The sequence below is a fragment of the Phyllobates terribilis genome, unplaced genomic scaffold, assembly GCF_046119375.1.
Source record: "Phyllobates terribilis strain yellow unplaced genomic scaffold, ASM4611937v1 Scaffold_1__5_contigs__length_1240528914, whole genome shotgun sequence".
Lineage (NCBI taxonomy): Eukaryota > Metazoa > Chordata > Amphibia > Anura > Dendrobatidae > Phyllobates > Phyllobates terribilis.
The window spans coordinates 225,955,196-225,968,705 of NW_027362761.1; the positions used below are offsets into that span (position 1 = coordinate 225,955,196).

Below are 13,510 nucleotides of genomic sequence, written 5' to 3' on the forward strand. Positions count from 1 at the left end.
TTTGCATGACCCAACAACTCAATCATGGTTTCATCAGTCCACAGGACCTTCTTCCAAAAACAAATTGGCTTCTCCAAATGTGCTTTTGCATACCTCAGCTGACTCTGTTTGTGGCGTGCTTGCAGAAACGGCTTCTTTCGCATCACTCTCCCATACAGCTTCTCCTTGTGCAAAGTGCGTTGTATAGTTGACCAATGCACAGTGACACCATCTGCAGCAAGTTGGAGGTGGTCTGAGGATTGTCCTTGACTGATCTCACCATTCCTCTTCTCTGCCTTTCTGATGTTTTTCTTGGCCTGCCACTTCTGGCCTTAACAAGAACTGTCCCTGGGTTCTTCCATTTCCTTACTATGTTCCTCACAGTGGAAACTGACAGGTTAAATCTCTGAGACATAGTAACATAGTTTGTAAAGCCGAATAAAGACTTGCGTCCATCAAGTTCGACCTGTTAGTTCTGTAATTGCTAAAGTTGATCCAGAGGAGGGCAAAAACCCCAAATGATTTAGCCAATCTTCACCTGAGGAAAAATTCCCTCCCGACTCTGAAACCAGCAGTCAGAATAAATCCCTGTATCAACCTACTATTTTATTTTATTTTTAAGTATATGCTGAAATCTGCCTGGTATCTAGAAATGCATCCAGTCCCCGCTTGAACTGGTGTAGTGAATCCGACATTACCGTCTCCTCACTCAGTGAATTCCATATTCTCACTGCTCTTACCGTAAAGAACCCCTTCCTATGCTGGTGCTGAAACCTTTTCTCTTCCAGTCTTAGTGAATGCCCTCTTGTTACCGTAATATCCCTCCTTTTGAACAAATCCCGGGCAAGATCTCTATACTGTCCCCTAACATATTTGTACACATTTATTATGTCCCCCCTCAACCTTCTCTTTTCCAGGCTGAATAGTCCTAGTTTTGCCAACCTCTCTGGGTATTGCAGTCCCTCCATTCCCTTTATTAATTTTGTTGCCCTCCTTTGTACCTTTTCAAGCTCATTTATATCCTTTCTATATATTGGGGCCCATAACTGAGCACAGTATTCCAAGTGTGGTCTGACCAGTGCTTTGTACAGTCATGGCCAAAAGTATTGAGAATGAGACAAATAGTAATTTTTCCAAAGTTTACTGCTTCATTTTTTGTAATGGCAATTTGCATATACTCCTGTATGTCAAAGAGTGATCAGCTTAACAGCAATTACTGTACTTGCAAAGTCAATATTTGCCGAGAAAATGAACTTTAACCCCCAAAACACATTTCAACATCATTGCAGTCCTGCCTTAAAAGGAGCAGCTAACATCGTTTTAGTGATTGATCCATTAACACAGGTGTGGGTGTTGATGAGGACAGGGCTGGCGATCAATCAGTCATGATTAAGTAAGAATGACATCACTGGACACTTTAAAAGGAGGCTGGTTCTTGGTATCATTGTTTCTCTTCAGTTAACCATGGTTATCTCTAAAGAAACACGTGCAGCCATCATTGCACTTCACAAAAATGGCCTAACAGGGAAGAGTATCGCAGCTACAAAGATTGCACCTCAGTCAACAATCTATCGCATCATCAAGAACTTCAAGGAGAGAGCTTCCATTGTTGTCAAAAAGGCTCCAGGGCGCCCAAGAAAGACCAGCAAGCGCCAGGACCATATCTTAAAACTGTTTCAGCTACGGGATCGGACTACCAGCAGTGCCGAGCTTGCTCAGGAATGGCAGCAGGCTGGTGTGAGTGCTTCTGCACGCACTGTGAGGCGGAGACTCTTTGAGCAAGGGCTGGTTTCAAGGAGGGCAGCAAAGAAGCCACTTCTCTCCAGAAAAAACATCAGGGACCGACTGATATTCTGCAAAAGGTACAGGGAGTGGACTGCTGAGGACTGGGGCAAAGTCATTTTCTCTGATGAATCCCCTTTTCGATTGTTTGGGACATCTGAAATACAGCTTATTCGGAGAAGAAGAGGTGAGCGCTACCACCAGTCTTGTCTCATGCCAACTGTAAAGCATCCTGAAACCATTCATGTGTTGGGTTGCTCCTCAGCCAAGGGAATCGGCTCACTCACAGTCTTGCCTAAAAACACAGCCATAAATAAAGAATGGTACCAGAATGTCCTCCAAGAGCAACTTCTCCCAACCGTCCAAGAGCAGTTTGGCGCCCAACAATGCCTTTTCCAGCATGATGGAGCACCTTGCCATAAAGCAAAGGTGATAACTAAATGGCTCATGGAACAAAACATAGAGATTTTGGGTCCATGGCCTGGAAACTCCCCAGATCTTAATCCCATTGAGAACTTGTGGTCAATCATCAAGAGACGGGTGGACAAACAAAAACCAACAAATTCTGGCAAAATGCAAGCATTGATTATGCAAGAATGGACTGCTATCAGTCAGGATTTGGTCCAAAAGTTGATTGAGAGCATGCCAGGGAGAATTACAGAGGTCTTGAAGAAGAAGGGGCAACACTGCAAATATTGACTTGCTGCATTAACTCATTCTAACTGTCAATATAACCTATTGGTACTCATAATATGATTGCAATTATATTTCTGTATGTGATATAAACATCAGACAAACACTAATAAAAACCAGAGGCCAGCAGATCATGTGAAAATATAATTTTGGTGTCATTCTCAAAACTTTTGGCCATGACTGTACAGTGGAAGAACAATGTTCTCATCCTTTGCAGCTATACTTCTTCTGATACATCCCATTACCCTGTTTGCCCTTACAGCAGCGGCCTGACTTTGGGCACTCCAATTTAGTTTGCTATCAATCAAGATGCCCAAGTCCTTCTCCATCTCTGAATTCCCCAATGATTTCCCATTCAGTGAGTACTGGTGACTTCCATTTTTCCTTCCCATATGTATGACCTTACATTTCTCCTCGTTAAACCTCATTTGCCATTTAATGCTCCACCTACCCAGCTTATCCAAATCCCTCTGTAGGTCTGCACTGTCCTCTTTTGTATTAATTGTTTTACATAACTTTGTGTCATCTGCAAATATTGATATTTTACTATTTATCCCGTCGACTATGTCGTTAATAAAGATATTAAATAACATTGGGCCTAGTACAGACCCCTGTGGTACCCCACTAGTGACGCTTACCCATTCTGAGTATATTCCATTTATAACCACCCTCTGTCTTCTATCCCTTAGCCAGTTTGCTACCCACTTGCAAACATTTTCCCCCAGCCCCATCATTCTCATTTTGTATACCAACCTATTATGTGGCACGCTATCGAACGCTTTTGAGAAGTCGAGATACACGACATCCACTGGTTCCCCCTGATCTAATCGAGAGCTAACCTCCTCGTAGAAGTCAATCAGGTTTGTTTGGCAGGAGTGATTCCTCATGAATCCATGAGACAGCTTTTTGTATCCTTCCCCTGAACAACTATGTTGAATAATCTTTGTTTTCAGAACATTTGACAGTTGTTTTGAGGAGCCCATGATGCCACTCTTCAGAGGAGATTCAAACAGGAGAACAACTTGCAAGTGGCCACTTTAAGTAGCTTTTCTCATGATTGCATACACCTGGCTATGAAGTTCAATGCTCAATGAGGTTACAAAACCAAAAAAAGTGCTTTAGTAAGTCAGTAAAAAGTAGGTAGGAGTATTTAAAACAAGAAAATGATAAGGGTGCCCATACTTATGCACGTGTCAAATTTTGTTTGAATGCAGATTGCACATTTTCTGTTAGTACAATAAACCTCATTTCAAGGCAGAAACATTACTGTGTCCAACAGTTATTACATATATCAAACTGAAATAGCTGTTGCAAAAACACCAATTTTTATAAACCATTAAGCTTAAGATTAATAGGGGTGCCCAAACTTTTTCATATAACTGTATATGGCTGCCTGCAAGTGACATAGCCATTTTTCACTAATAATATCTAGTTTGTATTAATTAACAGAAAACTAAATGAGCAGAGATAATCCAGTGCTAAAGTGCAAAAAATAAACATATAATCCCTCCCAGGGAAGCTGTATTAAGTCTGAAAATTGAATCCATTAAAACTGGAGAAAAAACACAAGAATTCACAGACCACTACACAGAATTAGGTCATGGGGGAGCAGAACTGATAGTGTGGCCTAATGCTTCGCTCTGCGGCAATTATCGATCGGTAGAGGCATTGCACAGGTTAAATGGAGGTCTCCTAGCAACCGGGCAGCCATGGGTAAAGGTTATATTGATTGATTCTTGTAGAGCAGGAGATGGGGAACAAAAGACAGGAGATAAGGGGTTATGCACTTTCCAGACATGAAACCTATGGCTATGACCTACAGTATCTCACTTACACAATCCTCATGTGACAGTGCCAGACTTGCTATTTTCCCAGTAAGAAACCTACATATTATCTGTCATGTGACAACAATGCCAGTCATCAGAAATACTGATATACAGGCGCTCTCTATCCTCCCCTATGATGGTGCCGTGAGCACATAGTCAGGAGGGAAACAGATGGCAACCTTGTGGCATTGTACCAAGCAGCCATGGCCTCCTAGGGCGCAGTAGTCATAATCAGGTTTATATAGCTAGGGGTTTTTATTATTGAGGAAACAAACAAACAAAAACAATGAAAACCAATATTAGTTTGCTAATCTAAATCACATTCTCTACAACTCTGGCCAATGTCCTTGTACCCTTCAATTTTGTATAGCATTATACATCACTTGGAATAGGGATGGTGCTTTAATAATGTACAATACAATAATGCATACACACCATTTCTATAAATGGCTCACGCGATTCTCCAAGCCAGATGAGCAGCTAGACCCAGTACATTAGGATTGGTCTGAGGTCTCAATACTCTAGGTAATGTCCTATTCATCCTTGAAGCGAATACATCATTCGTTAGGAGACGAGGCCGGCAGAATGTGCTGGCTCAGTACACAGCGTAGCACGATGTGCAGGCAGTCAGACATATCTGGAGGCAAGGTGAAAGGAGCAGTGAACAGACCACGCCTGTCAGTGGCAAATGATTACAGGCATGTCTGCACGCACCAATACCACTGTGCTAGGCCTGTGTACCAGATCATGGAAAGCTACTGTAAGCCATCAGCACACAGCTCCACTAACAAACTGCTGCAGCTCCTATATGTTGTGACACTGGAGACAGAAATGTTTTATAGCCCTCATGAACCAAGTCCCACTGCGCTCTCACCTCCTAATAAAGACTATACTCTGTATACCTTCCTGGTACATCTATCAACACATATTGCAAGCGAACGTTCCACTGTGATCCGTGCATACACTCAGAAATATATCCACAGGCGACTCACCCCAGTGTCTTTTCAGCACCTGTCACGGCTAAATGCATTAGTATTGACTGTAACAAAATACATTAGGCTGCAGAGGACCACCACACAAAGTGCAATTTTTTACATAGGACTCCCAAGATACACCTGGCCCTATATGACTATATAGAAGATGTTGGAGTCTTCCCTTAAAGGTATACATCTGGGAATACTCCTCATGTATATATGTATGACAGCTCATATGAGATGTGAAGCCTTATACAATAGATCATGTTAATGTAATGCTTTCATCTCTTGTCCATTTGTAATGGATCCAGTATTTTAAAAAAAAAATGGAGTAAAACAGATGCACAATTTGGTTTCCATTTTGCAGGCTTTTTAGTCTATTTCTACTGTTCTGGGTATGTGCAATGGTTAAACGGATCCAGTAACGGATGATCATTAAAGGTGTTTTCCAAGAATGTAATAAAATGGCCCCTGCCATATAATTCAAACAGAAGCTTGTCTTATTAGACACATGCCAGGGTGGGCTGAAATGTGAAGAAACACAGCTCCCAAGACCTGTGTCTCAACTGACAGAAACTGTAACATAAGCACACGTAAAACTGTGAGCTGAGGTGAAGTGTGTGACAGAAGAAATACAGTAAGTCATTGCCTTGCCGAGCACAAAGGATGTTTTTTCCAGCCTCAGTCTCTCCATGCTGAATAAGACAAGGAAAAGATTTATTTCTTCTCTTGTCACACACTCCTCCTCGGCTCATGAAGGCAAGTGTGCTTACAATACTGGTCTTTTGACAGTTGAGACACAGGTCTCCATTGCTTTCCTTCCTCATAGTGCATCCTGTCCAGACACGTGACTAGGATGGGCGGCTGTTTAAATTATGAGACAGGGGCCATATTATTACTTAGTGTCCCATAAACTTCAATGTTAAAAAAAAAATGGATCCAGTTGCTATCAGCTTTTATGGCTAAACAAAAAAGTTGTGTAGGTAAATAACGTATAGCAGCTGGATAAGAGGCAAACGGAAGACATTTTAGGATATTTCCATCCCCATGCAAATTAATGAATCCTTTACTGGATCAGTTTAATTCTGTTATTGTCATCCCAAATAGATCCAAAAATTGGAAATGAAAAGTACTGGACAAGTGAATATAGCTTTAGAATACAGTGTCGGGATCTATATGATGTAAAATTTGACAAAAAGTCAGCTCACCAATTAGAATCAGTTGGTAGCACGGAACTCCGTCCTGATCAGACGCCTCAAATAGCAAAGAAGAAGTTGCGTTCCAGCTCCAGAAAAAAATTGGCAGTTTTTCATATAAAAAGTTAGTTTGACAAATGCTAAAAACAGCATGGCACTAGGCATAATTCAAGGAGAAAAAGAGACGCGTTTCAACTGCACACTGCGGTCTTAAGGCCCCGTCACACTTAGCGACGCTGCAACGATCCCGACAAAGATACAACCTGTCAGGTATCGTTGCTGCGTCGCTATGTGGTCGCTGGTGAGCTGTCAAACAGGCAGGCTCACCAACGATCAGGGGAGCAGCGACATCGTGGAAAGAATCTTTCCACGATGTCCTGCTCCTGGTTACGAGCCTGCTGAAGCAGGAGCACGCTGGTAACTATGGTAAACATCGGGTTACTAGGGGCACACGCGCTCCTAGTAGCCCGTTGTTTATCATGGTTACCACTCTGCTACAGTGAGCGGGAGGTTACCGCTCACTTTAGCAGGCTCGTAACCATGATAAACAACGGGTTACTAGGTGCGCGTGTGCCCCTAGTAACCCGATGTTTACCATAGTTACCAGCCTGATCGCTGCTCCCGCTGGTCACACACAGCGATGTGTGCTGACCAGCGGAAGAGCAAGGACCAAAAACTGGTCCAGGACACTTTGCAGCGATCAGCGACCTCACAGCAGGGGCCTGATCGTTGCAAAGTGTCACACATAGCGACATCGCTGGTGAGGTCGCTGTTGCATCACCAAAACCGTGACTCAGCAGCGATCTCGCTAGCGATCTCGCTGAGACGGGGGGGGGCTTTAGTCTCAGCTAATCTCCAAACAGACATACATAGATTATATACATTGACGCAACAATGAAAACAGAGAATGACAATCACATGATGTGAGATTCCTTACAGGTGCTGTCTGTTTGGAGATTAGCTCAGACTAAGACTGCAGTGTGCGGTGGAAACGAGTCACTTTTTCTCCTTGAATTATGCCTAGTGCTATTCTGTTTTTAGCATTTGTCAAATAAACTAACTTTTTATACGAAAAACTGCCAAATTTTTTCTGGAGCTGGAACACAACTTCTTCTTCGTTGCCATCTATATGATGTATATACCTGATTAATTGTACTTCAACTGTTAGTACTTTGTTATGTAAATCTCCATCACTGTGATCTGTAAGGATTTAGGACATCATAAAAAAAAAAACAGGCACAGAAGGACCCTGACAAGCCCGCCTTGGGCCAGGAAGATCAGATGATGTAGGATCAAGTGTGGCAAATCTTTCATCAGCATTGTAAAAGGAATGCTTTCCATGTCAGCGCAGACACGCTGTGCACAATCACTCTGGCGGCTAGGCTTTTAGGCATTTTCTTCCAGCACTTCTCTAGGGCTAAAAATAAACAAGCAAACAAGCAAAAGATACCACAATTAGGCTAGGAAAGAAAGGTACACGCTGCGTCTGTACCCGAAAACTCTCAACCAAAATAAATGCTCCCAACCGTGGCTGCGCATAGTCAGACACCAGCTGTAACGTTTGCTTGTCCCAGATATGGACACCTGACAAATCTGCCGAGTTGGATTATTCAACTGACACTTTGGGCGTGTTCACACACGGTGGCCAAAAACTGCAGAGATGTGTAGTTGTATCGCAAGTCAGCATGGTTTATAAGGTAACAGTAGAACAGAAAGAAAGTTGAAAGGCAGTTGAACACAAGACAGATTTGATGTGGATATTCTGCACAGATTTGTACAAGAAAAATCTGCAGCACAATATTACAACAGGAAATGGATGAGATTTTAATCATTTATGCACATAGTTTAAATGGAAATTGATCTTCAGAGTAGATTTTGACATTTGCAGCATGTCAATTCATAATGAAAATCTACAATAATCCACAACACAGAGAATAAAAGGCAGTCTGTCATCAGATTTCCCCTATAAAATCCATTACCACCATGTTCTCCTGCCTTTTAGTACATTTCTAACAAGCCCACTATATCCCCAAGGCAGCACCGCATACGTAGTAATAAAACAAATAAAAGCTTTGCAGTTGTCCAGCGCTGCTTGAGCGGCACCGCCGGACCATGCCCAGCATCCCCCTCTCTGCCTTCTAACACTGCCCCTCCACCCAAGATTGGTGTACACAACCAGCAGATCCTGCATATGGCTACGGTCACACTATCAGTATATGTAAGCCAAAACCAGGAGTGGGTGATAAATACAGAAGTGGTGACCTGTTTCTATTATACTTTTCCTCTGATTGTTCCTCACCTGGTTTTGGCTTACAGATATCGAGGTAAAAGGCTGACCAAATACTGAGTGTGTGACTGTAGCCTTTGCATGAGACTTTTCCAGCTGGGTGGATGAAGTAGATGTTGTCATCCAGGTCACTCATGGATGGTGGGGCGGCTTAAGAAGGCAGAGTGGGAGGGCGCCAAGCACCATCCAGAGACGGCCCTCTTTTGATAATGAGCACAAACCATATATGTGTGTATAACATATATACACATACCTTTAAGGATTTAAGACCCCATAATAAAGATATAAAAAAAAAACACCCACACACAGGAAGGACCCTGACAAGTCTGCCTTGAGTCAAGATACACACACACACACACACACACACACACACACACACTGCCTGGGGAATATATTGTGCTGGTTAGAAATGCGGTGGCAACAACTTTTATAGAGAAAACCTGAAGACAGACTTCCTTTATTGGGGGAAGTTGAAATCCACCATAAGGCTAGGGCTACACTGCGACATGTGAAGCGTGACACTGAAATCGCAGCGACAAATTGTAACATTGGCTGCAATTACTACCTGTGTGTGTTGTGTTGCAACCTGTAACTCAATAGCAAATGTGTTGGATTTTCTGTCGCACGCAACACGCTTGCCACAGGCTCCAATGCAGGTCACACGACATGCGGCTTATCTGCGACTTGGCTGTTTTGTTTACAGCACAATCAGAGCGCTACAATAGTCACATGACAGTAAATGGCAGACAGGGGCACAAATGTTTTTTTATGCAAATTGCCTCTTCATAGAGAAAGTGGACTAGAACTCTATAGCGCCACCTGTTGGAGGCAGCAATCCTACAAGTCGCTATCGACCCTTTAACGAGCCTTGCAATATGACTTAGGATAAAAGCCAAAGCAAGTCTCGCAAAAGGGTCGATAGGGACTTCTAGGCTTACTGCTTCCAACAGGTGGCGCTATAGAGTTCTAGTCCACTGCCTCTCTGAAGAGGCAATTTGCATATTTAATTTCCCAGAGGAGCACTGCACGGCGAATAAGCCTCCTTATGTTGGCATGCAAAGGCTGGCATGTCACTCTCCACAAGGAGAAACATTACCCTTAGGCCAAATGTTTTTTGTCGCCATCACACGACACGTCACCGTGTAGCACCTGCATGAATCTGCAGTGCAATGTAGTGTATTCAGTAGATTTGGCAACAGATGATTTGGAGATCCAAAATTTGGAATTGCCAATTTTAAAACACACCAAATAATTTTTTCCCTTCCTTTTCAAAATTCACAGGCAAATCCAATTGATTTGTTGCAAATATGCCACAGTTGGATGCGAATCTAACCTGTGTGTATTCATCCTAAAAGACTACCTCTCCTGAGTCTACTCCTACTGCATATACTGACAGCCTAAGCATCAACTGTGCTTATTGGCCCAGTACAGAGGGAGAAGGGCCAGCCACGTCCGTATAATGCAGACAAACTAGCTACATGAGCAGGAGATGACTAGTCCATTAATCAGCGGAGACCAGCGCATGCTGCGATATTTTTTTTTCACACCGACCTGAAAACTATGTGAACAGTCACGGAGACCCAATGTAAACTTGTGCGCTGTCCGTTTTCAAACAAAAAATATGGTCATCTGATGTACTTTTAGGAGGTTATTATCCACACTACAAACACCAACATTTTTCGTTTTCAAAAGACAAACCGTATGCTTCTAATGAGGCCGCATTCACACATCAGTCTTTTATATACAAGTTCTATAATCTGAGCTAATACTCATGTCTCAAACTCACCAATCAAAGTCTATGGGTCCATGAAAAATTTGGGGCTTTTTTTATGGGCTCCGCATGTGGTAAAATTGATAAGGCAGCTTTATTCTTCGGGTCAGTACGGTTACAGCGATACTACATTTATATAAATTTTTTTTTGTTTTAGCGCTTTTACACAATAAAAACTATTTTATAGAAAAAAATATTTTTGAATCGCTTTATTCCGAGAGCTAACTTTTTTATTTTTCCGCTGATGGAGCTGTATGGTGGCTTGTTTTTTGCAGAACAAGAACGGCGTTTTCAGCGGTACCATTTTTATTTACATTAGTCTTTTTGATCGTGTTTTATTCCACTTTTTGTTTGGCGGTATGGTGATAAAGCATTGTTTTTTGCCTCGTTTTTTATTTTTTTACGGTGTTCACTGAAGGGGTTAACTAGTGGGACAGTTTTATAGGTCAGGTCGTTCATTTTTTTGTTTTTGTTTTTTCATAAAAATATTTATTTATGGGTACAATATATATGTGTTTTTTATTACTATTGTGATTTTTTTTAAATATTTGTAGAAATTTGTTTTAATTTTTTTTCACTTTGTCACACTATGGAACTTTCACTTTTTGCAGGCTGATCACTTGCATAACATAGGGATGAAGGATGGTTGCACTGACAGGCAAACTTGTTAGATCATGCACTGTGCATGATCTAGCAACTTTGCTAGCTCTGGTGACCTGGATGTCATCATGACATCCGGGTCACCATGGCAACGATCAGGCCCGCAATGACGTCGCAGGGTCTCCGATCCAAGAGTAGAGGGGCTTTTCTTCCCTCTGCCAGCCCCTCTGCCTGCATGCTAAATGCTGATATCGCAGCATTCAGTGGGTTAAAGTGCCAGGAGCCCTGGGTGTCAGTTGTCAGAATCAGCTGACACCCAGCGGCGATCACCCGCGCACAGCCCCGTCATCGCCATGACGTACAGTATATATACTGCATCGGTCGGTAAGTCCTTCCTGACTATGACATATACATACTACAAATGTCAGGAAGGGGTTAAAGTTGATTTTAAGATTTTAATCAATACATCTTGCAATAATAATAATTTCCACAATTGGATGTGATTAAATAAAATGTCGCTGTGCTGAGATAATCTTATAAATGTGCCCCTATGTGTACTGTGTAATGACTGTGCAGGTACATGGTCTGATCATACCACATCACCTGGGCAGGAGGGAGAAAAAAAGAGAGTATACAGACAGGACAGCATGGGATTGCAGGTGATTCTTTCTGTGAGGTAAAGCATTTCCCTGCCTGTTTATCAAAAATGTTTTACCTCAAAGAGAATCATTTGTGATCCCGTGCTGAAATTTCTTATACTTTTTTTCTCCCCCTGCCCAGGAGATGTGGTATGATCAGACCATGTTCCTGCACGGTCAGACACAGTCATTACACAGTACATAGGAGGGGCACATATAAAAGATTATCTCAGCAAAAGAACATTTTTTTTTTTTAGACATATGCAATTGTGAAAACCCCTTTAAAGGGTACCCGTAATGTTTAACATGGTATCTGAGCTGCAGACAGGATGTTCTAGAGCAGGAGGAGCGGATGATATATCGTTTTGTTGGAAAAGATTCAGTGTAACTTGTCCATTGAAATCCCTGGTGAATATGAGTCCTGTTGACGGACCTGTTCAGTGATTGACAGTCATCCCTGTATAATTGATTGCTATCTCTGCATGCACAATCATCAAGTAGGACCGCCCACTGGCCTCACCAGGGATTTCAATGGACAAGTTACACTGAATTTTTCCAACAAAACGTTATGTCATTCTGCTAAGCTTCTTCTCTATACCAGGCTGTTTACAGATCAGACTGCATGCACAAAGTGACAGGCTCCTTTAACATACAGATAGATGGGGTGAAAGAAAATATTATGTATACATACACACACTGTTGCTTTCTGGCAAGTGCTTATCTCACTGCAGTGTTGCATTCACACTTACATTGCCCATTACTGTGCTACACTGTCCTACATCAGTGAATTCACAAACTGACATTTCTCTCACTACATCAAATTTCTAGTTATTATATTATCTTCTTACTCCAGAGCTTGTACAACTGTATAGCTGAAGTCAGAGCAGCCAGTACCCTTCAGGAGAGGTGCTTGGAAATACTGACAATCAAGAGATTGTGCTTACTACATATATAGAAGTGGTGTCAGAAATGCACATAATACTCCAATACACACGTCCACATAACCGGCCTGAAATGTGAGGGATTCTTTGAAGTCTCCACTCTCCACTATGAAGGGATACGATTATGCTCACATGGTTTTATATTGAGTATTGCTCATGTCTCTTGCTTGGCCACACTCACAAGCTGACTAATTTATGCGAGAACTTCAAAAGAAATTCCCACAACATGTCTTTTCCTGGATCCCATTATCAAGCTTGGAAGAGCAGAGAGCACAACCATACAGGTGAGCAACAACAACAAAGCATGCCAATGACATTTATCTATCCCCACACTTGCTGTAAATCAGGTCCTGGCATGCCGAATGTTCACATCTTACTTTTTAGATTTATTACAGACAATCCAACTCATGTAAGGACAGCTCCCAAAATTGGGGTAATTCAGAGGACAGCACACAAAAGAGCCTTATTCTAGTGAAGTCATCACAAAGATGCACCAAAAACTGCATGCCCGCTTCTTCCCATTAGGATTTTGATGTCAAATCTCTACAGGTGAATCTATTGGACATGAATGTGACCACCGGTGACACTTTAGTGACCAGGTGCCCAACTTTTCAAAGTTGACCAGTGTCAATTTATGTGGCAATAATTCGGGAATGTATCAACATCTCAGTAATTTTTTATATGTTTTTTTTTCATCACACATTATACTTTGTTAGTGGTGAATTTAGGTTGATATTTTTATAGACGCAAAACATATCAGAAATTTGACAAAAAAATTAGCAATTTTCAAACTTTGTATGATTACCGCTTAATCCTGATAGTC

General features: G+C 42.0%; 1 protein-coding gene across 4 annotated transcripts in view; it reads right to left on the reverse strand.

Annotated features, from left to right (window-relative positions):
• Positions 1-13,510, reverse strand: part of SEMA4D (semaphorin 4D) — a 93,867-nt gene that overhangs the window by 49,203 nt on the left and 31,154 nt on the right. The window contains exon 1 of one of the 4 annotated variants that reach the window (XM_073671010.1): positions 4,716-4,876. The exons of the other annotated variants lie outside the window; for them this stretch is intronic. The gene's annotated coding sequence lies outside the window, so the exon portion shown is untranslated. Of the gene's footprint in view, positions 1-4,715; positions 4,877-13,510 lie in introns of those variants that run through there. 4 annotated transcript variants of the gene reach the window in all.